This window comes from Notamacropus eugenii, chromosome X (assembly GCF_028372415.1).
Source record: "Notamacropus eugenii isolate mMacEug1 chromosome X, mMacEug1.pri_v2, whole genome shotgun sequence".
In the NCBI taxonomy this organism is placed as follows: domain Eukaryota; kingdom Metazoa; phylum Chordata; class Mammalia; order Diprotodontia; family Macropodidae; genus Notamacropus; species Notamacropus eugenii.
In genome coordinates, this window is record NC_092879.1 from 33651484 (window position 1) to 33676628 (window position 25145).

Consider the following 25145-nt stretch of genomic DNA (forward strand, 5'->3'; position numbering starts at 1 on the left):
AGAATTGGGCAAGTGGAAGCTAATGACTCTATGAGACATCAAGAATCAGTCAGACAAAAATCAAAAGAATGAAAAAAATAGAAGAAAATATAAAACACTTCACTGGAAAAATGACTGACCTGGAAAATAAATCAAGGAGAGATAATTTAAGAATTATTGGTCTACCTGAAAGTCATGATACAAAAAGATATAAAAAGTGTCTTTCAAGAAATTATCAAGGGGCAGAGTCAAGATGGTGGAGTAGAAAGACGCACATACACATAGCTCCAAACCCACAACCCATAGAACATCTGTAAATAGCAACTCACTGCGAATTCTGCAGGACCAGAGGCCACAACATTGGAGAGAAGGAGATTTCTGTTCCAGAGGGACCTGCAAACCTCTCGCAAAAGGTCCTTTGCACCACGGACTGGGAGCCAAGTACAGCCCTGCCGAAGCCACGGCAGCAAGAGGAGCAGATACGAGCAGGCTTCAGGGATGGAATCTACAACAGCTGCGCAGGTGCCTCCACCCATAGGTGACAAGGGTCGGTGAGAGGGTGTCTTTGGCGGGACGAGAGGGGGGAGTGGGGTGCCCCCATAACTCAGGCCCCCTCGGGAGGCAGAAGCAGAGGGGGGAGCAGACAGGGGCTCCCAAAGCAGGCAGGAGCCTGGATCCATTGTTGAAGGTCTCTGCATAAACCCCCTGAGGGAACTGAGCCTGTGAGGTGGCCCTGCCCTGACCTGAGCACCTGAACTTAATCTCACACTGAATAGCAGCCCTGCTCCCGCCAAAAGCCCTGAGGCTGGAAGCAGCATTTGAATCTCAGACCCCAAACGCTGGCTGGGAGGCTCAGGAGGCGAGGTGGGTGTGAGGAGAATATTCAGAGGTCAAGTCACTGGCTGGGAAAATGCCCAGAAAAGGGAAAAGAAATAAGACTATAGAAGGTTGCTTTCTTGGTGAACAGGCATTTCCTCCCTTCCTTTCTGATGAGGAAGAACAATGCTTACCATCAGGAAAAGACACAGAAGTCAAGGCTTCTATATCCCAGCCCACTCAATGGGCTCAGGCCATGGAAGAGCTCAAAAAGAATTTTGAAAATCAAGTTAGAGAGGTGGAGGAAAAACTGGGAAAAGAAATGAGAGACATGCAGTCAAAGCATGAACAGCAGGTCAGCACCCTGCTAAAGGAGACCCAAAAAAATGCTGAAGAAAATAACACCTTCAAAAATAGGCTAACTCAACCGGCAAAAGAGGTTCAAGAAGCCAATGAGGAGAAGAATGCTTTCAAAAGCAGAATTAGCCAAATGGAAAAGGAGATTCAAAAGCTCACTGAAGAAAATAGTTCTTTCAAAATTAGAATGGAATAGATGGAGGCTAATGACTTTATGAGAAACCAAGAAATCACAAAACAAAACCAAAAGAATGAAAAAATGGAAGATAATGTGAAATATCTCATTGGAAAAACAACTGACCTGGAGAATAGATCCAGGAGAGACAATTTAAAAATTATGGGACTGCCTGAAAGCCATGATCAAGAAAAGAGCCTAGACATCATCTTTCATGAAATTATCAAGGAAAACTGCCCTGAGATTCTAGAATCAGAGGGCAAAATAAATATTGAAAGAATCCACGGATCACCACCTGAAAGAGATCCCAAAAGAGAAACTCCTAGGAACACTGTGGCCAAATTCCAGAGTTCCCTGGTCAGGGAGAAAATATTTCAAACAGCTAGAAAGAAACAATTCAAGTATTGTGGAAATACAATCAGGATAACACAAGATCTAGCAGCTTCTACATTAAGGGATCGAAGGGCATGGAATAGGATACTCCAGAAGTCAAAGGAACTAGGAATACAATCAGGATAACACAAGATCTAGCAGCTTCTACATTAAGGGATCGAAGGGCATGGAATAGGATACTCCAGAAGTCAAAGGAACTAGGACTACAACCAAGAATCACCTACCCAGAAAAACTGAGTATAATACTTCAGGGGAAAAATTGGTCTTTCAATGAAATAGAGGACTTTCAAGCATTCTTGATGAAAAGACCAGAGCTGAAAAGAAAATTTGACTTTCAAACACAAGAATGAAGAGAAGCATGAAAAGGTGAACAGCAAAGAGAAGTCATAAGGGACTTATAAAAGTTGAACTGTTTACATTCCTACATGGAAAGACAATATTTGTAAGTCTTGAAACTTTTCAGTATCTGGGTACTGGGTGGGATTACACACACTCACATGCACACACGCACACACGCATAGAGACAGAGTGCACAGAGGGAACTGAAGAGGATGGGCTCATATCTTAAAAAAATGAAATCAAGCAGTGAGAGAGAAATATATTGGGAGGAGAAAGGGAGAAATGGAATGCGGCAAATTATCTCTCATAAAAGAGGCAAGCAAAAGACTTATTAGTGGAGGGATAAAGAGAGGAGATGAGAGAAAAACATGAAGCTTACTCTCATCACATTCCACTAAAGGAAGGAATAAAATGCACACTCATTTTGGTATGAAAACCTATCTTACAATACAGGAAAGTGGGGGATAAGGGGATAAGCAGGGTGGGGGGGATGATGGAAGGGAGGACATGGGGAGGAGGGAGCAATTAGAAGTCAACACTCATGGGGAGGGACAGGATCAAAAGAGAATAGAAGTAATGGGGGACAGGATAGGATGGAGGGAAATATAGTTAGTCTTATACAACACAAATATTATGGAAGTCATTTGCAAAACTACACAGATTTGGCCTATATTGAATTGCTTGCCTTCCAAAGGGAAGGGGTGGGGAGGGAGGGAGGTAAAGAAGTTGGAACTCAAAGTGTTAGGAACAACTGTCGAGTAATGTTCTTGCCTCTAGGAAATAAGAAATACAGGTAAAGGAGTACAGAAAGTTATCTGGCCCTACAGGACAAAAGAGAAAATGGAGGCAAGGGCAGAGAGGAATGATTGAAGAGAGAGCAGATTGGTGTTAGGGGCAATTAGAATGCTTGGTGTTTAGGGGGGAGGGGACAAAAGGGGAGAAAATTTGGAACCCAAAATTTTTTGAAAATGAATGTTAAAATTTAAATAAATAAATTAATTTACAAAATTAAAAAAAAAAGAAAGAAATTATCAAGAGAAACTGTCCTGAGGTCCTAGAAACAGATGGTAAAATAGTCATTGAAAGAATTGACCCTCCATAAAGAGATCCCAAATTTAAAATGCCAAGGAATACCACAGACAAATTCCAGAATTATCAGGTCAAGGAGAATATATAGTGCATGCAGCCAGACAGAAACAATTAAAATATTGTGGAACTACAGTCAGGATTACTTAGGACCTTGCAGCTTCTACATTAAGGAATCAGCAGGCTTGGAATATGATATTCTGGAAAGCAAAGGAGTTTGGATTGTAAATGAGGATCAAATACCAAGAAAAATTAACTATAATCTTTCAGGGGAGAAGATGGACATTCAATAAAATAGAGCACTTCCAAATTTTCCTGATGACGAATCCAGAGTTGAACAGAAAATTTAATCTTCAAATACAAGACTCAAGAGAAGCATAGAAAAGGCAAACAGGAAACAAAAAAAATGTTATTCAATAAGGTTAAATTGTTTACATACCTACATGCGATGATGATATTTATAACTCTTGAGAAGTATATCTTTATTATGACATGTAGAAGAGGTATACATAGATGGAGGTTGTGGATATAAGTTGACTTTGACATGATAAAAAATTTAAGGGGCAAAAAAAGATTGTACTAGGGAAAGAGGAAAGGAGGAGTCTGAAAAGGATACATTACATTGCATGAAATGATGCAAAGACCTATTACAATAGACAGAAAGAAGGGAGGGAGGCAAACATTGTTTGAACCAATAAGAAGTAGAGGAGGAAGAAAAGGATGGGGGTAGACAGGTGGGAGGGCAGAAGTTGTAGGGGAAAGGAGAACGAAAAGGAAGGGTTGATAGAAGTGAGGACAGATAAGCACAGGTGAGGAGGAAAAGGGAGAAAGGAGAGAGAGAACCAAAAATCAGGGAGGGAATGAGGATGGAGAGAAAAATTCCTTTCTATTTCCATTCAGTTTTCTCCAGAGGTCTACCATATTTAACTTGTCTAAGATTCTATTCTCCTCTTAATCACTTTCTTGTTTATTTTGTAGTTTGATTTATCTCGTTCTGTGAGGGGGAGGTTGAGGTCCGCCACAAGTATAGTTTTACTCTCTATTTCTTCCTGCAACTCACTGAAATTCTCCTTTTAGAATCTGGATGCTATAACACTTGGTGCATATATGTTTAGTATAGCTACTACTTTATTTTCTATGGTACCTTATAGCAGGATGTAGTTTTCTAACTTATCCCTTTTAGACAGAAGTAGTTTTGCTTTTGCTTTGTCTGATATCAGGATTGTTACACCTGTTTTGTTTGTTTACTTCAGCTAAAGCATAACATATTCTGCTCCACCCTTTTATCTTTACTCTGTAACTCTCTGCTTCAAATGTGTTTCTTGTAAACAACATATTGTAGGATTATTTTTCTTCTTTGATTTTCAGGATTTCCAAGTTGTTATTTATTTGGGGGTTTTTAATTTGTTCTTTTTCAAATTTTTTTTTTGTTGTACACCTAGTTCATCACAGTGTTTTTTCTCTATTTTTTCAAGTAAACAATTAGAAATATAAATATTCTGCTAAGGAGCATTTTGTCTGCATCTCACAAATTTTAGTATGTTGTCTCTTCGTTTTCATTTTTCTAACTGAAGTTATCAATTGTTTCAATGATTTCTTCTTTGACCCTGATAATGTTTAATATAAAATTTTGGAATAATCTTTTTGTTCTCTCTGAAGCAAACTCAGAGAATGCCTCTTCCTATGTCAACAAAGCCAGACAAGGCTGACTCTACATTCCTTAAGAGACCTTTAACCTAAGACACTATCTTGAATAATGGGACTTTCCTTTACATATACTATGTTATGGCATGTTAATGGTAAAGAAAACACAGACATCTTAGGTCGTAATTTCTATTGAACTTTGTTTACCCTTTCCTATGTCAGTTATCTGTTTAGGGCAGGAAGCCTGCCACTTACTAGTAGTGGGATTTCCTTCTCTATCACCGAGACATATGTTTACCCAGCTGGAATCCCAAGGCCTGACCAACATTACTTTGTTAATTGTCTTGTCTTACTAAATTTATGATTTGTTCAACTAGGAGAGTACCTTTCTCACGGCAAAATGTATATAAGCCAGAAGATTTCTGCACTGGGTAGCCAGAACATTTCTGGCTCCATAATGCATTATGTTACCGTTGTCTTTAATAGGGAATTGATTAATTAATTAATTAAATCATAAAATGTATGCATTTAGCCCATTGCCTTTTCTCTCTAACCAAGTTTTCACGTCAACAACCCACTTACTTTTTAGGATTAGATTATTTAATTTAAAATAATTTTTAATCTCTTTCCATTCCTGAATGTAATTTTTATTGCATTATGGTCTGAAAAAGGTGCATTTACTTTTTTTTTCTTTTCTGTATTTGATTGTAAGATTTTTATGTCCTAGTAAATGGTAAGTTTTCTTGTATAAGTCATATACTGCTGAGAAAAGGTATATTCCTTTCTATTCACATCCAGTTTTTTCCATGTATCCATCATATCTAACTTTTCCAAAATTTTATTCACCTGCTTACCTTTTCTTGTTCATTATTTAGTTAGATTTGTCTAGTTTTGAGAGGGGAAAGTTCAAGTCCCTCACTAGTATAGTTTTGTTATTTTTATCCTCTTGTAACTCATTCAACTTCTTCAAAAGTTAAGATGTTATACTATTTGGTGCAATTATGTTTAGTATTGATAAGACTTCATTGTCTATGGTACCTTTCAGGAAGATATGGTTTCCTTTTTTATCTCTTTTAATTAGGTCTATTTTCACTTTTTTCTGAGATTATGATTGCTACCCCTGCTTTCTTTGCTTCAGCTGAAGCATAATAGATTCTGCTACAGGCCCTTACCTTCATCCTGTGTTTCTTGTAGACATCGAATGTGTTTCTTGTAAACAACATTGCAGGATTCTGATTTTTAATCCATTCTTCTATTGGTTTTCATATAATGGGTGAGTCCATTCCATTCACATTTATAGCTATAATCACTAACTGTATATTACCCTTCATGTTATTTTTCACTTGTTTGTTTCCTCCCTCCATTTCCACCCATTCTTTCCCTCCTCACATGTGTTTTACTTCTTTTAACCACTTTCCCCATTAAAACCTCCCTCTTATGAGTTTTCCTCCCCTCTCTATTATTCCTGTCCCTTTTTGCTGCCTTATAGAGTCAAATAAATTACTATATCCAACTGAGTGTGTATGTTATTCCATCTTTGAGCCAATTCTGATGAGAATAAGGTTTAAGCTTTGCCCACCATGCCTCCCCCATCTTCTCCTCCATTATAATAACTTCTCCATGCCTCTTTTATGTGGAATAATTTCTGTGATGTCATATGGGAATGGGAGGAATTAGAGAATCCTGTCATTCAGGGAGGATCATTCTTCTGTTTTCCAGCTGTTTTATTGCATGTTGGAAGGCTTTGGTGCTATTTTCTTCTTCCCTGTCTCCTCCTCCCTCTCTGTCTTTGTCTCTGTCACTGCCCACACATTTTCTTTGTCCCTCCCTCTGCCTTTCTCCTCCCTTTCTATTTTTTCCCTCTCCCTTCCTCCTTTCAGTCTCTGTTTCTCTTAATTCCCCTCTCTCTCAGCACTTGCTGGACTCTGCTTCTTAGTGCTTTCCTTTGGGCAACACCATCTCTAGGTTCCTAGGTCTACAAAGGCTTCCTTCATCCCTCCACTTAGCATATGTAAGGTTAATGAATTCCACAACCCCTGTACCCTGAAACCTGCAGACTTAACACTACATTAAAATTTGTATTAAGAAGAGGAATATGTGAGCTGAGGGTCTTAACTTATTTTCTATTTCTCTCTCCTTTTTGAATGACTGGGGAAAGAAAATGGCCTTTTCACTTGCATGCATGGTTGCTAATGGTGGGGTCTGAAAACTAAGAATCAGAGAGTAAGACTCCTAGGTACCTTAGGTATCCACTCCAGCTCCTATGTGAATAACAATCCCTTCTATATTCTCACCAGGTGGTCATCGAGTGTCTGCCTGAGGACCTCCAAGGAGGGGGAAGGAAGGTATGACTTCCAAAACTGAGCTATTGCACTCTATCTAGAGTGAACTATTGGTTATTCCCAGAAGATGGCATCCTCTATTCTACCTCCATACCACTGAGTGACAGATTGTCACTCTTTCCTACCTCATATCCAACACTTCAAATCTAAAACTTTATCCCAGTTCATGGGCTCTAAGCAAAAGCTTTTCCCTTTTTGAGAAGATAAGATTTTACTGATATTGTTTTGTTTTTTATATCAAAAGAATTTCTCCCAGCATCTTTCCTCCCCCTTCCATCTCATATTATAACTATCTTTTAAAAAATGAAAAGATCAATGAAGGGGGAAAATCCCTTTGATCTTTCCATCTTAGATAGACAGATAGACAGATAAATAGATAGATAGATAGATAGATAGACAGACAGATAGATAGATGTAGATATCAATATATACATAGATATATGTACGCACACACACACATACACCTACACAATGTGCCACCCAAGTGGATGCACTCCTCTGAAAATGAGTGGGATGAGGGTGATTTCTATAATCTCTTCTTTGGGGTCATGCTTTTTCTTTGTAATTTTACAGCATTGACTTTTGATTGTTTTGTGTATGTCTGTGTGTGTGTGTTTTCATTTGTAAGTGAAGGACATTCTTTCCATCCATCATAATAATTTTGGCAAATAATTTTCTTCATTCTGTTTCACTCTGTGTATGATCATGTAAATATTCCTATATTTCTCTATATTCATTTTATTCATCATTTCTCACAACAGAGTAATATCCTATTACATTCATGTACCACCTTTTGTTTAGCCATCTCTCAATCAAAGGGCTTTAGCTTTGTTTCCATTTTTAGCTACTACAAAAAATGCAACTATAAATATGTTAGAAAACATAGGAAATTTCTCTTATCAATGCCATGGAATTCATGGAATCTCTTGATCAATGAGTAATTACTTTTTAGTTATTTTGTTTGAATAATTATAAAAAGAATAAGCTACCTTGGTAAGTACTTAGGTCTGTAGATATTTTCAAGTCAAGGCTGGGTAGGTTGGTAGTCATGATGTAGTTGGTCAGTAAATACAGAAGCAAAATACAGTTGCTGCCCTCAAAGAGCTCACAAACTAATGGAAGAAACAATAAATGAATAGTAAGTACAAATAAACAATATAAAGGATAAAAAAGAAAAAAATTAAAAGAGGGAAGTCACTAGAAGTTCCAAATAGATGGTCATTTAAAAAAATCTGTATGATGCTGAACAATATGTAAATTCTTTGGCAGTCCCATTTAGGAGACATTATACTTCTCAGAGATCTAATTCATCCAGTAATTTGTTCAATTCAATATTTTATGTTTTATTGACATTTCTGTTAATTTTGTCAAAATGAAAACATAAACATTGCAGTCTCTAAATGGTGTGATTATGCTGTCTATTTCTGTTAATTTTTCCGCTATGTATGCTACAGTATTCAGAGCACATAATTTTAATATGCATATTGGTTTGTTGAATATGGTTCTTTTAGCATAAAGGATTCATCTCGTCTATATATTATGATATTTTGTTTCTGCTTTGTCTGATAATAGGATTTCAGCTTCTGCTTTTTTGGGCTCACCTAAGATAGAGTAGACTGTTTCAGTGCCTTATATTTTGTGTGAATTTCTTTTAAGGAACAGTACCGTTTCCTTCTCGTCTGCTTCCTTCCTTTATCATTTCCTTCTCCAGTTTATTTTATAGATGAGGAACTAAGGTAAACAGGGTTAAGCGACTTGCTCAGGGTCACATAGCTAGTGTCAGAGGCCAGGTTAGAATACAGGTCTGAGCCTAGGCCTGGTGCTCTATCTACTGTTAAGTGTATGTTTCCTTCCATTTGTCTCCATCTTTTCTGAATTGAGTTTTTTCTTTGTTTTTCCTCTTCCTCTATAAAGACAGCTCTTTGTTCAGTTATTTTTGTTTCAGTTTTGGGCAACTCTTTCCCACCCCCCTTAATTTCTTCCCCTACCATTTGTCACCTCTTTACCCAGTTTTGTAGCTTTAATTAATTCTTTTTTTTTGCTTTCAGGTAGTTATCCAGTTTTTCTCTTTTTTTCTCTCTCTGTCTCCTCTTCAAATCCTTTCATATTTTTTTTTCATTTTCTTTTGCTTTTTCTAAAAGAATATTTTTTTCCCATTTCTCTTCTTTTATGTCTATTATAGACTTCTTTCATTTGATTCACGGTCCTTATATCTATTTAATCCTTCTTTGATCTCACTATTCCCTCTTAGAATTTAAGCTTCTATGACATCTATACTTACCCTCTTTAATATAAATACTTTGAAAAGCCATCTTCTTTGGATAGTATGTATGCTTTTGTTTTTTAAAAAATAGATATCATTAATTTATCATCAAACAATATGTCTGTTCTGCAGAATAGGAAATTTTACTGAAAACTAATCAAAGTTTCTTTAAGTGTGCTGTAGATTGATTTTCCTTAAAGCTTTCAAAGTTCGGTATTTTATAAGTAGAATTTTTTTAAGTAGAGCTTTTCATTTTGCCAGGTATAGTCCATTGGTGGGTATCCATGACTGATTTATAATCAAATGGCATTTAGCCTGCACACCTGATGTAAGTCTTTACTATCTTAATCCACTCACGACAGGGTTGTCATTCCATAGGTACCTTTTGCTCATCAGAAGATCCTTGTTTTTGGTGAGTTATTATCTTGATCCTTCCTCAGGAACTCATCAGTGGAACATTTTATTTTCATAAATTCGACCATGATGACATTTTCACACTTCTAATTTTTTGCTATAGCCATAGGATTTATTAACAAGTAATTTGTCATATTGAATGTCACCACTTTGAGTTCCTAGCATAGAAGAGCTGTGGACACGGGGTCAGCAGAACTGGATTCTAGACATGTACTGCCAGTGGTTTACAGCAGGGTTTCTTAAACTTTTTTCCACTCTCGACCCCTTCAGCCTTTTTAAACTGTGAGTCATGATCACATATGGGATCGCGACCTACAGTTTAAGATGCGCTGATTTTTAAATTTATAGACTTATAGTATAAGGTAAATTCCTCTCTCTATAAGCTACTCCTCACATCTGTGAGATGGCAGAGTTAGAGGTGATTATCTCCAAGATCCTTTGTAGCTCTGATACTCTGACTTTCTCTGTGACTTTTGAGAAGAAACTAGATAACCAAGAATATTTCTACCTGCCATCACAATGAAAAAACAATTCAATCTAGAGAGACACAGATAAGTACAAGTTTTTGTTGGTATTGAGAAAGGTCTATCATTAAATCTGGCATATGCACCTTTCTATTCTTAATGAAATAGTTGATCAAAATACACTGGGGACAGAATAACGTGGGGAACAGAAGTAACTCCTATTTCTACACAGCCAGGGGCCAGAAACTTGTAAAGGTTTTGAACCACTAGAGCAGGCAGACTTTCTCCAGATAGGACAAAGGTTACCAGAAACTATCAGTGGTGACAGATTATGCTCTCCTATGTGAGTGATAAAAGGGGCTCATGGAACATGAAAGACATTCCCAATAACCAATCACAGAGAGTTTTTAAATCAATACTGCACTCAGAGCAAAATTCTGTGCATCAACCCTTACCCCTCTCAAATAAGAAAAGGAAAGAAAGATGCAATGATTTAAGACTAAGATTGCATAACACTAAGGCTAACCAAAAGAGGTGCTTGGTGTGGAATCTTTACTTTTCCTTTCTCCTAAGATGTACATGAAATTACATATAGTTAAACATTTAATGACTTAGTCCACTGAATTACTACTCTGATGCTTCATCTTCTTACTCTATAAAATATAACTTCCTTGAAGGAAGAGAATATTTTATTCATGCCTGTACCCCTATAATATATAGCTCCAGGCATGACACAGAGAAGGTTCTGAATAAAACTTTATTGATGAACTAATTGGCATAGCAGTGACTCTGAGTTCTCTAAATCTATGCCATCAGGCAAAGATTATTTGTAGAAACTGGAACACCTATGGTTAATTTTGAAGAGGTTCATTGTCACAAAGATACATACATATATACATACATACATACATAATTATATGACAAACATATTGGATGTGATATACATGCAAATATTTATAAGTATATGATATACACTTACACATAAGTATATGATGTATATTTATATGTATATGACATATATACTTATATATTTCTCGGGAGGTTTTACATGTATGTATGTGTAATATGTACACACATATATGTGTGTATAAACATCATACATACACACATATATTATATATATATATATACAAACATATACAGACAGCTTACCAGATGTGAATACATACACACACATTTCTTTGTATGCATATGTATGCTGTGTTGTGTATGCCACAGCAACTCATGAAGATAATAATTTCATATAAGTCCATTCCGTGTAAGGTTCAGTTGAAGAAAATAAGGCATCTTTACTCTGGAGAACTGAAGATAGAAGGAGGCACATTTTCGTTTTCTTCAACATTTAAAAGACTGTTATGTGAAAATGAGACTAAGTTTGTTTTGCTTTGCTAAAGAGAACAGAAATAGGAACAAGGAGTGGAAAGTTTTTTTAAAGCATTTATGCTTGGTGTCACAAACACTTCTAAAAAATAAGACCTACATCAAAGGAGAATGGGTTACCTTGGTAAGTGCTGAGTCCTTCCCTTATTGAATATTTTCAACTGAAAGCTGAGTGTGTTGGTAGGTATGTTTACTAGGTTCTTTTTTTAAAGCAAGTACAGTGTTACGAGAGATTTAAAAAAGCTAAAATTCAGACCTTACACCTCATGGAACACACATCTAATGGGAGAGATAACCAGCAAACAAATATACAAATGAACTATACTCAAGATAAATAGGAAATAATTAAGAGAGTAATGAAAAAGGTTAGAAAAGTCTTCCTGTAAAATATGTGGTTCCAGTGGGTCTTAGTAGAAGCCAAGAAAGGTCATATATGGGTATGAGGAGATACAGCCTTCTAGGATGTCAAGAGATAGAGTCTCTCATTCAGGGAATATCAAGGAGGCCACGACTCCTTTTCAGTTAAAATAGATGGAACATGAAGTCCTATTGAGCTCAAAAATACTGTGACCTGTGTGATCTGTCCACTAAAATGTAGGCAGCAAGGTCTATTACAGGTAGTGTGGTATAGTATATAGAGAGCTGAACTTTTCCTCATGAATATCTGCATTCACATTTTCCCTCATTTATTTTCATCTAGACTTTCATCTTTGTTACTTGAATTCTTTTCCTCATTTGTGTGTTACCTAGAATTTTGACTACGAACTTGTGAGAGTTTTCATTTTATCTTTCAGCAAGATAACAGTGATTTCTATTTTTTACTTAATCCTCAGGTTCCAATATATCTGGACAGCAGTTTTGTTTGTTTATGATTTCTTGAAATATGGTATCTAGACTTTTTGTCACAATTGATTTGTAGTTTGAGAATTCTTAGTTACCTCTCCTTGACCTGCTTCCTTAATAAATAGTTTTTGATAGGAGATACCTTCATATATTATTCAATTTTTTTGTCTTTAGATTTTGCTATAATAATTTTTATTGACTCTTGGAGTCATTTAGTTCTCTCTGGCAAATTCTAATCTAAAGGGAGTCCCTAACTGGGTTATGGTTTGGCACATTCCATACTAAGCGATTTAATTTCCTTGCAATTCTTGTTCTCTAGAGTTCTTACTTCATTATAACACTTTTTTAGTTTTCATTTGATCTCTTCCAGGAATTCTAATAGACCTTGTGGAAAAATCAGACCTTTATCTGGAGTTCTGCTTTTATTCTCTTTGGAGACATTATTTTCTTCTAGGCATGTACCCTCAAAATCCTAGAGTCATAAATGTTTTAATCATTGATACATTCTTCTATCTATTCACATTTTGAGTTTTCCTCGCTGAAATGGGATTTTTTTAAAATCACAGTTAGGCTCTGATTGATACTATATACTCATTTGGTCATGACTTGCATCATTTGAGCTATTTCCCATGGTATTTACCTCCACTGGTGTCAGCTTTGCAAAAAGCCCAGACTCACTTGTATCCTTTCACTATGAAGTTCAGAGCTCTGCAAAACTGCCATGGGCAGTTGAGTTCATGACTGCAAAATTTCAGAGAAGATGGGTATGTTGATCGAACACTGTAATATAGGTAGGAGTTTTGCAGACTCCTGGGTTCAGAGTCACAGGGTGATCTGTTATCAATAATAGAGCTGTTAATCTTTCCTCTGTGGAGCTTCCTAACTCTGACTACTCTAAGATTATGGTAGCGTGAAGTCCTCTAAAGCAAACTTTCATTCAGAGGTCTAAAACTTGAAAGGACCTTCAAAGTTATTAGGTCCAATGAGTCTGTGAGATGTATGTGAGCGTATGTATGTGAGAAAACCCAACAAGAGGAAGATGGAGCAAGTGCTATTACTCCCTTGGTGTTACCTGATATGAATTAGAGTTCAGATTGAGAGACTCTCCCAGTGTTGTATGGTTACGAATGTTATTTTCTCACGCATTGAACTCTTAGAAGCCATTCCTGTTAAGCATTCTCATGGCCCCCTCCATCGCCCAGAGCTATTTTAATGAGAAGAAAAATCTTGAATTGGCTCCCAAGGGATTCTGGGATGTGGAGTGGCAACTGGGTCAGGTAGTATTTCAGGAAGGTAATAGCTGAGGCCCAATCAAAAGCAACAGACTGCTTTGGAGAGGACTGTGCTGTTGGTATAACATTTCACATGTATTGTTGTCTGATGGGTTCGAGGAGAGACGAATGACAGGATATTCATAAAAGAAACCCAGCAGCATCAAGGAAGGGAGCCTTTTCTCAAGAACTGGTGAGTTCAAACTGAGAGAAAGAAAATGGTGTTTTCCAAACTCCACCAAGATGAGGGACAAAGAAAGAAGAAAAGGTTGTGGAAGGGGGAGCTGAAAGGGAGCTGAAGCAGAGAATTCAAGATGCAAAGCAGCAAAACCTAATTGAAGCAATTAAGATGACCAGCTCCTTCAAAGTCAGTAGAGTCTCCTGAAACCACATTCAGTTCTGTTGGAATTTAAAGGCATTAACCTGACAGCCTGGGATCTTGGGTTTTGAACAGGTGTATTGGCATTAGTAGAATAACAGGCATTTCCCACAATAGGCATTTAATAAGTGCTTGTTATGCATCAGGCATTGAAGATACAAATACAAATATAAAGTGGTCCTGGTCCTCAAGAAACTTATAGTCTAGTCAGGGGAGAAACCAGGACATATATAGGTAGATGCAAAATAGATGCCAGAAACGTAGGGGTTGGGACAGTGGTTAGTCTTAAGTGTCTAGAGAGATCAGGAAAGGTTTCATATAGAAATGTGGTGCCTGAGCTGAGTATGGAAAGAAAACTAGGGATCCTAAGAGATAGAAATATAGAGGAAATGCATTCTAAACAGGGAGAAAGGCAATTCAAAGACAAGGAGAGAGGGGAGAATAATGAGAAATTATAATATACTTGGTCTGGTTGCATCATGGTATGTACAAAAGGGAAAACGGAAAAAATTTATGAAGGTCAGCCTGTGTATGGATTTTAATTCCAAACAGAGGATGGAATTTGTTCCAGGTGGTCAGAGGGAACCACTGTTTTGTTTTGTTTTGTTTTGTTTTGTTTTGTTTTTTAAACAGAGGAGTAAGGTGGTGAGACCTAAACTTTAGGAAAATCACTTTGGTAGCTGTGAAAGAGAAGTTACTGCAAGTGTCCAGGATTGAGGTTATGAGAGCCTCAACTAGGGAGGTGGTTGTGTGAATGGATAGGAAAACATCAGCATAATAGATGGAGGTAGAAACAAAAACATCTGATGTTTCCCTGGGATACGTAAACCTGTATTACTCTAAGAGAGAGAATACTGGTTGAACTATGTCCTAGTACTTGAATCATGGCTCTCAAAGGCCGTAGTGGGCAAGGGCATATTTTATGAAAAAGACCCCAAAATGACAAAACATCGGGCACAAACCTTTACTTGACATCATGAAAGATACAGTCCTGAATTTGGTTGTAAGTAACGTGCCCATATTTTCATTCCTTGATTCCAGTTTCTGTTTCCTGTTGTCTGAATTCTCCTTTGTTGCACATGCTGACCCAGATCCTCAAGTTTCTGCCTTAATACTTTTTTGTGTTTCAGGGACCAAATTATTAGACATATAGATCCGGCCCCCTTTGGTCCCTTTCCGACATAATGCTATGACTTGAAGAAAAGCCTTATCACCCTCATCCAAACCTCAGGACTTCCTTGGGTCATGTAGTTGTGACCCCCTGTAAGCTGGTTGACAGCCCTGTCTGACCCAGAAGAGATGTAGAAAGCTTTCTGAAACGAGGCACAAAAATCACAAGGATGATCAAAGAGTTATAAGAAGGGGTTAAAATTATCCTAGCTGGTGTTAAAAGGAAGGACTTGAAGCAACAGGTAGAAGTTTCAAAAAGGACAATTTTGATGTGATATATGCAAGGAAAAAAAAAACAACTTCCTGGAAATTAGGGCTCACTTTAAGAAGAATGAGTTGCTTTGAAAGGTAGGGTATTCCTATTCGTTAGAGGCCTACAAGCCAAGGGAAGACAAATACTTTTCATGTTTGTTGTCAAGGAGACACTTGTTCAACTACACATTAAAGACCCCTTCTAACACTGAGATCCTGTGATTCTTGAGGTAGCATTCTTTTCTGCACCTCCTTGGAATACTTTCTGTGTGCCTTCCTAATCCCGTTTCTGAGAGCTTCCCTTGCTTCCTAGGCCCAATTTCTCTTCAATATATTAGGATGCTGGATTCATGCCCATCTTTTTTCAGAATCCTTTGGAATCTGCTCTCCATGGTTCATATCATTCTATGCATGATTTTTTTCTCCTCTGTCACAAATTCTGTTTCGGTGGTTACTTGTCTCCAGAGGCTCCTTTAGTTTTTACGAAAGCAACTAGTTCTTTTTTAGTGGGGAGGAGGGGGCAGAATCTAAGTTCTTACCTTTTCTGCATTTTGGAGGAAATAACATCATTGGGTCATGTTAAAAATGAATAACTGCCTTGCTTCAGTCAGAGGGTGCTCATTAGCATATGCCCAGATACTCAAAGTTCCTCATTTCTACAGCATAATGATTCTAGGCCTTATCTTCGACCTCATTTCCAATGTCTTCTTTTAATCTCCTCAATCAAAGAAATCTGTACTGCCTCTATTCCTACTTCTGATCCTCACCCAAATATTCTTCATCATTCTTTTCCTATCAGGTTATTGAATCTCTTACCAGAGTATAAAATAGGGATGGTAATTAGGCTGAGAATTTTGTTAGTATATGGAGCTCCCAGGTGAGAAAATTACCTCTACTGATGAAGGTCTGCACCTTCTCTACTTAGAAACTAGTCTTTGTTGTCTAGAGTCCTGATAGATTAGGTGACTTGAAACAGCTAGGTATTACAGTGGATAGAGCACTAGACCAAAGAGTCAAGAAGATCTAAATTCAAGTCAAACCTCAGACATTTACTAACTCTATGACCCTGGGCAAGTTACTTACCATCTATTTTCCTCAGTTTTCTCATCTGTAAATATGGAGGCACCTATCTCAGGGAGAGGAGAGAGGAAAAGAGGAGCAAGAAATTGAGTTTGGAACTCAAAACTTTAAATAAAATTGTTAAAGAATTGAAAAAATGGAGTGAAAAGATCAAAATCTTCCCAGAAAAGGATAAATGAGATAAGATTTATAAGGTGCTTTTCAATCCTTAAGTCCCTATGTTCTGATCATCATCATTCATGGTCATATACCCAGAATATGTCAGAGGTAGAATGTGAACCCGAGGTCTTTTTGGCCTTAAAGACAGATCTCTCTATAATGTGTCATGGTGCTTCTCGCATAAGAACATCTACAAGTTTACATCTAAATATCTTAACTCATTACAGGATTAAAATCCAGTCATAGACATAATCCATAGACTCGGTGATAACCATGAGCTGTTAAAATTATCAGCTGACTCTCTGAAAAGCAGGACTTGTTTTAAGTTGTGTTCATTGTTATTTTCTCCATCACCTTTTAAAGTCCAGAAAACCAACAAAACCATAGTGAAAGCCCTGATTTATACTTTTGGACAATTTCTGATGTGTAAATGTTCATACCGAAAATTTAATGGCTCCAGGAAGTTGTTATGAGCTGGTGCCTGCACGTTCCTGCATGAGGTTAAATCTGCTTTCTTGAATTAACAGCTCTAATTCACACTCTTTATTATCATCACTCTGTGGGTCTGTATGGAGTGATGAGGATATAGGTTTTATTGTTCACCCTCTCTCCATCCCTCCTTGATTCAGTTGACCATGATTCAGATAACCATGTCACACCCCTGCTCAGTGAGACCTAGTGTGACGGGGGTCGGTCCTAGGCGCCTGGGCGGATAGGGGCCTCCCCGGGAGTGGCAGCCCACCAATCCGAGGGAGACACGGCTCCCATAGAGGAGTTGTGAGCCCACGGGATTGGTCGGGTGGGCTGGATCCAATCGGGTGGTAGGCCTCGCCCTCGGGGCGGGTTAGGATGGCAGCCCGGAAGAACCTCCCTATATAAGACAACGCCCTGAACTGCTTGGGGGACTCCTCCATGCAATAGAGCTATGAACCTCCTGCGCATTGCCTGATTATTGCCTGCCGCCGTGTCCCCCGGGGTAGGTCCGGAGACGTCTGAAGCGGTGCCCACCGAAGGGAGATTCTCACTCGAAGGTCCCGGGGACAGACCCGGGACAGCTGGAGCCCGAACAGGGACTGCAGCCCCCGCCGAGTGAGGTGAGTATAACCCTACCCAGTTAAGGGTAGAAGAGTCAGGCAACCTAGATAGTCGGGGCTATCTAGAGGAAACATGGGCTCTCAGATTTCCAAGGGAATGGAACCGGAGGATGCAGGAGTTCTCGCCTGCCAAGTGTACAAGATATGTAAGCAGGTGGGAATAAAAATACACATAAAGGATTGTAGACAGTGGGTGCAGAAAATTCTAACAGTCTCCCCGTGGTTGGCTTACACAGGCTTGGATCATGATAAGTGGAGGGTAGTAGGACAGCAGATGGCTTCCTACCAAAAAGAGGATCCTCAATTCCTGAGCTCCAGAGATTTTGTTATATATGCCACGGTTAGCTCTGCACTCCAGCCTTCACCTCCTCCTTTAGAACAAGCCATAAGTACACAGATTGGCCCCTCTCTATGCGGGTCCGAGGTGGGGGAGAAGGAGCCCCCTTGGGGGGAGGAGGGTGCGCTACCGCTCCCGCTCTACCCCTGGGAGGACATGAGACATTGTAGCGCTGCCCCCCCAAAAGAGACAGATAAGGAGCAATTAGCACCCTGGAATGCTCCTGTGTTTGTTATAAAGAAAAAATCTGGAAAAGTCAGGTTCCTTACAGATGTTAATGAAGCATTTGTAAGCACCTGGCAGCAGCTATACCTAAGTAAAGAGCCAGTATGCATTCTTATCAATCTTACCTTGAAGGCGATCCTCGCTAAACAAAGAAGGGGAAAAGGTCGCCTAATACAATTAGAGCTAAGATCAAGAGGCCTAATACAATCAGAGCTAAGATCAAGAGGCCTAATACAATCAGAGCTAAGATCAAGAGGCCTAATACAATCAGAGCTAAGATCAAGAGGCCTAATACAATCAGAGCTAAGATCAAGAGGCCTAATACAATCAGAGCTTGATACAGCTGTCTCAAAAAGCGCACATACTACTCCAGCTATGAGACATTTTGTGACTTTTCCAAGACAACCCCGCAAGGAAAGTAATACCCAGGCTGGATATAAAGACACATGGGCCATGGTAAAGGATATGGCCTCAGGGAAATGGAAAGGTCCGTATAAGATACTAATATGGGGTCCAGGGTATGTTTGTGTCTCCATAGGAAAAGGTCATGCGTGGATTCCCATTAGAAGGATCCGTAAGTGGGAACCGATGTCAGAGAGCCCGGAGACCCCGGAGAAGGATCATACACCACCTGAGCCTGCTGCTGACAGCTTTAACCTTGCTGCCCAGAGAGGAAGCAACCCTCATCACAACCGCAGACACTGCTGCTGACAGCTTCAATCTAGCTTTCTACCCAGTGGAAAGATCCCCTACTCCCCTCTACCCCCCTGCGTGCCTACACCCAATATGTTCATTGGTACGCAAGTTTGTTCCACAGGGCATGCAGTAATGGGACAGCAGTGGAACGACACCCAGCAGATCTACTTCATGGATGGAGCGCCAGGACCGTATTATGCAGCTCCAGTGCCCCACGTCCTGGCGAGAAATGGGAGCATAGTCATCCAAAGCCATCTCTGGAAAATGGCAGCGGCCTTTGGAAACATCACCCACATGACTGACAATAGTGGGCCGCTGACGGACAATGACACCATCCGCTCCCAATGGTGGGACCTCATCATGAAGAAAGGATTTACCTGCCACGAGGGTCAGGTCTCTGGACACTGCAATCGTTTCTCCCTTGCAGTCCAGACCCTGAAAAGGACTGATATGTTTCTAATCTGTAGGGAAGGGAACATTACTCAGACAGGGGGCAAATACAATGTATCCTGCTCCAATGGGACCCTCTCTAACACCTTGACGCCCAATGATGTACATCCCAATACCACCTTTGTCATACTTCTATCCATTCCCCCAGTTACCTTTCTCCCTGTTGGGTCCAATGAGGCATTTGCCGACTCTGATTTCCTTAGGGCTGTGATGGTCAGGGAGAAGAGGGGCTTGGAAATATCCGCCATAGATATGGTAGGGTTAGTGGCTAGCCTTTTAGAGCAGGTGGAAATCTCTGCCATGCAGCGGCAGGTCCACATGATGGCTGCCGACCTGTCAGATTTCATGGCAACGTCTGCTCGGGCATGGGCACTGCAACAGCAAATTAACAGGCAGGTAGCCCTAGAGCTCAGTGCGCTGACTGATGCTGTACAGGCGATCTCGACACTCCTCCAAGTAAACGCCATATTGGAGGGACTCCCATGTCACGTCGGGCTGGCACGGCCCCTGTGCATGACGGCGCTCAGACTGAACGCCAGCCAGGAGCTGGACGATGCGATCCGGCTATTGCAGGACCACAGAAATCTAGAGGTCTATATAGAGCACCTAGATGACATTGTAAGACAGATTAGGAATGTAACTGAGATATATAAGAGGGACTTGGAGAAACAACATGGGACATTTCCTGACTGGATTTCCAGATTAGATTTTACCACATTTCTGCATACCATTGGGGTTGCTGCTGGAATGGTTGTGATAGTAATACTCTTGTGTGTGCTGCTTCCCTGCCTTATTTCTTGCACGATAAAACTTTGGAAGAGGGTCCTAGAGCAGGTAAAGGCGGATGTCCTTATAATAAAACAAAAAGGGGGAGTTGACGGGGGTCGGTCCTAGGCGCCTGGGCGGATAGGGGCCTCCCCAGGAGTGGCAGCCCACCAATCCGAGGGAGACACGGCTCCCATAGAGGAGTTGTGAGCCCACGGGATTGGTCGGGTGGGCTGGATCCAATCGGGTGGTAGGCCTCGCCCTCGGGGCGGGTTAGGATGGCAGCCCGGAAGAACCTCCCTATATAAGACAACGCCCTGAACTGCTTGGGGGACTCCTCCATGCAATAGAGCTATGAACCTCCTGCGCATTGCCTGATTATTGCCTGCCGCCGTGTCCCCCGGGGTAGGTCCGGAGACGTCTGAAGCGGTGCCCACCGAAGGGAGATTCTCACTCGAAGGTCCCGGGGACAGACCCGGGACACTAGTGGTTCCCTATTGCCTCCAAGATCAAACAAAAACTCTTTTTTTTGGCATTTAAAACTCCTAACAATGCTTTTTTAACTTTTCCAGTCTTTTGACATTTTGGCCTTATTCAAGCATTCACATTCCAACAATACCCACTACATACAGTTCTTCAAACTCTCCATTCTGTTTCTTCCCTCTGTCCTATTGCACTAGTGATTTCAACACCTCAACCTCAGTTGCTCTGGCTTTTTTTTCAAGTCAGCTCAGATCCCACCTGAATCACAAAGTTCTTTGCAGACACCTCACTTGCCAATGCCTTCCCCGCTCAGACCACCATCAATCTACTCTACGTACAACGATCTGTTTATGTATTGTGTCCTCCATTAGAATATAAGCATTTTGAGGGCATGGTAATTTTGCCTTCCTGTTTTTTGGCACTTTTCAGAGTACCTGATCAATTGTAAGTGCTTAATAAATGCTTGCTGACTTAAATGTTTTCTCCCGCGAATTACTGGGTCTCTCTGCTATTATTTTTAGTCCTGTGTTAAACTTGAAACCCTCTGTATTACCAGAGTTGTCAGATAAATTTGGTCAATTGCTATCCTTCCGATTCTTTTTTTCCCCATATTAGAACATGTAAATACAGTCTGTATAGACAAATTCTGATTTGACAAACTTCTGCTTTATTAACATGACAATCACTCAAAAGGATGAAACAAATCATTCGCCTGTGCTAGCTGGGTCTGAGCAAATGTTTCAGCAGTGACTTGTTTTATTCCACCTCATGGCACTGAGATGCAAGAAAAAAAACTTGTAGGTATTTAGTGTGCTTTTCCAATGGAATGTAAGGTCCTTTAGGAAAGGGAATATTTTTCATTTTATATTTATCTAATAAAACTCTTATTCACTCTCCCAGAATGAGGCTGTTTACATCTCCAAGTTAGGATTCTAGGAGTACCCCTCAGGAGTCTGGGGTGTAATGTTAATGAGAGTTAAAGATCTCCCCACCACCACCCTTAAGAAGCCTCAGGTGGAGGTCATTGAGGGAAGCTTCATTAGGGGAGGCTTATATTGTAGGTAAACCCACACCTTTTGTTAATTTCTAAGGACACCCTGGGACAAGAGGGTGGTGATGCCCTCTGACTCTGAAAAGTGTATATATACTCTGAGGGGAGGTTTTGCTTTGGGACTTACTCTTTGGAAGAAGGTTCATGTGCCAGATGAGACTCTGGGTAATTGTTAAGGAGCTCCCTGGCTTTGAAAACCCAGATATTGGTGTTTTTCTCTCTGGTAACTATATATGTATGTAATAATCAGACAGCTGGATCTATGATGTATGTATTGTTTATGGTCAGACAGTTAGAAACTCTGTCTGTTGGTCTTTATTTCTCGGCTTGTATTTTCTCTGTTGGTATATGTGATTAAAGAAGATTGTTGATCCCTCAAAAGTTGCTTTCCTTTCAGTAAAGCAGATCTAAGAACGTGTGCTAGCAAGCCATCCTGGATGTCTCAGGGTGCTTGTTGCTACAGGGGGTAATTCTCTTTAATGTTTTTAGCTCATGCACCTATTTTGTGAGATTCTCCCACTGTTAACCATCAGTGATTGGTGCCTGATTTCATTTAGAGACTTATATCAATGAGCTTTGACAAGAGGTATTTATAGAAAATATATAGAAAGAAGAGAAGTTACAAACCATCCCAGTTTCCCAAAACCCAGGGCCCCACTCATATCTATTGCACCTCAGACCCTGGAGAGGGTGGGTTCAGGCTTAATTCATTTTCTTAAACAAGTTTATTTCCAAATAAAGCACAGTCAATGAATAGATGAGTCCATATTACTGCTAATAAGGCCTGTATCAAATAGTTCATACAGTACTTTGCTCATCACCATTTGACTTCTGGCCAATTCTAGCATGGAGGTCAAGCTCCTAGACTCCTGGTGGCTTGCTCTCTTGACCTTTCAAAACTCACATGGTTCTAGATCTTCTCAATCTCCTTCGCATAAAACAAGAAAGAACTTACATAAAGACACAAAGAATCAAGGCCCCCATTCATAGGCCTAGAACATTCTTGTTTTAGCACTGGGTCTAGCACATGGTATGCATTTAATAAATCCTGTTCATTTGATAAAAAGTCTTATATTGGCCTTTTTTGGGGAGGCTGTGATATATCTCTCCATCCAGAGGTCTACAGCATGTTTTTTTCTCTTTCAACAGCACAAAAAATTAAAAAAAGAATAAGCACTATGAGCCTCAATGAGACTGGAGAACATACTATTCTTTTTAGGCAATCCAGGATTTATTCCATATCTGGACTTAGGCATAGGCAAAGAAGGCAGAAGCCTATATAGATCACTCGAGGTAGATAAAAATCTTATCTTTTTGCAGTATTATATCCCTTCTCTGATCCTACTCTGCCACTGTTGGGACTTGGCTTAATGATGCACTCTTCAGATTTTTTTCTGGAATGTATTGTTACTCTCTACACTGGGTTTAGCCTATGAGGCCATTTTCTTTATCCCTCACCCCACTGCCTTTTATGATGAGAGGGAGACAGACATACTGGATGTGCATCAGATCAGACTTGGATTCAGAAAGACCTAAGTTCAAATCCTTCCAGTGATACAAATTAGTTATATGTCTATAGATAAGTTGTGTACGTGTATACACATGTAAATGTATGTTATTTGTTGTTGTTGTTGTTTCAGTTGTGTCCGACTCTTCATGACCTCATTTGGTGTCTTCTTGGCAAAGGTACTAGGGTAGTTTGCCATTTCCTTCTCCAGCTCATTTTACAGATCAGGAAACTGAGGCAAACAAGGTTAAGTGACTGGTCAAGAATCACACAGTTAGTAAGTGCTTCATTCGAACCCAGATCTTTCTGACTCTAGACCTGGCAGTTCATCCATTGGGCCACCAATTTGTCAATATATATGATACATATATCCATGTAGAATGTAATATATACGCATATATAATATATATGTAGCATACATATGTATGTGCTTACAAATAGATGTTTAGATAGAGAGGTATAGTATCTATAGAGATATAACTCTATACAGAAGCATTCGGTGTTGATATTGCATCAAGGTCCTATGTGGCTACTCTGTCCAGGGATGAAGATTGGGGACTTATTGACAATTTAAAGTAATAGCTATTTAGGGACACACACAGGTTAAGTGGTTTGTCCACAGTCACACAGATTTTATCAGGGGCAGTATTTGAACTTGGGGCTTTTTGAATCTAAGCCTCATCTGATATCTCTCCACTATCCCATGATGCTTTTCCAAGGAACACATACAGTGATAACATAACAAAGAAAGAAAATTTTGTGAGGCATCGGTTTTTTTCTCATCCATTATTCTTGGTGAGACTAGTAGAAAACAAAGTCATATTCTTTACTATTCACTCCCTCTTTCCCCTTATTATATGAGCATGTATGCATGCATATGTAGACACACACATGCACACACATGCAAACAAAATAAACAATTGTTTCTAGTGTTTCATTTAGGTCCTTCTTTCAGATCTTGGTCCTAGCGCTACCTAAAGTTTAACACCAAAATATTTCCCTTTTAACAGATCTCTTTTATTTCATCAGAAAATAATTCCTCTTTCAGGAGAGTAAAGAATCCCCAAACCATTCATTTTCTTTTCCCTTGATAGTCCCACAAGAACACTGCAGAATCCACAATGGAACATGGCAGATTTCAAGAGAAAAAAAAAGGGAATTTCTCGGATTCAGGGGAAGTTCCTCTACAATTCAAGACATTAAGATGAACAGATGCCACGTCAGAATGACAATGACAATGATGATGACAATTCACAATTTTTTTTAACATTTTCAGCAGTTTTTGAAACTTTTCTTCACAATAACATCATAAGGTAGGTGAGTTATTGTTATCCCATTTTATAGATGAAGAAAATAAGGCTAAGTGAGGTAAAGTGCCTAAGATCAGCTTAGATAATTTCCTCATAGTCTTTTCATTTTTTTTCTATATTTGAATTCCCTCTCCAATAGGCACTACTGTACGTTAAAGCCATCTTTTATGGTGTAGGTGTAATTCCAGGAAGGGGTAACATATTTAGTACCTTGAATGCTTCAGTGGGGGTGTAAATAATTATTTCGTAGAAAATAGCGTCCCAAAGGAAGAGGACTCTAAAGAAATAAGACAGATGGGAGACAAGAGGCAATATTCTGGAGCTTGGGGCACTGTCACAATTTATATCCCTGGGAATCAATGAAGATTGAAAGGATATTTGGTACCTAAAATGTGGAGTAGAAGGTGGAGGGTCTGGAGCA

At 39.4% G+C, this 25145-nt stretch overlaps 1 protein-coding gene across 1 annotated transcript in view; it reads right to left on the reverse strand.

The window, feature by feature from the left end:
* LOC140516445 (uncharacterized) overlaps positions 1–25145 on the reverse strand; it is a 269830-nt gene that overhangs the window by 33147 nt on the left and 211538 nt on the right. The window lies entirely within an intron of this gene.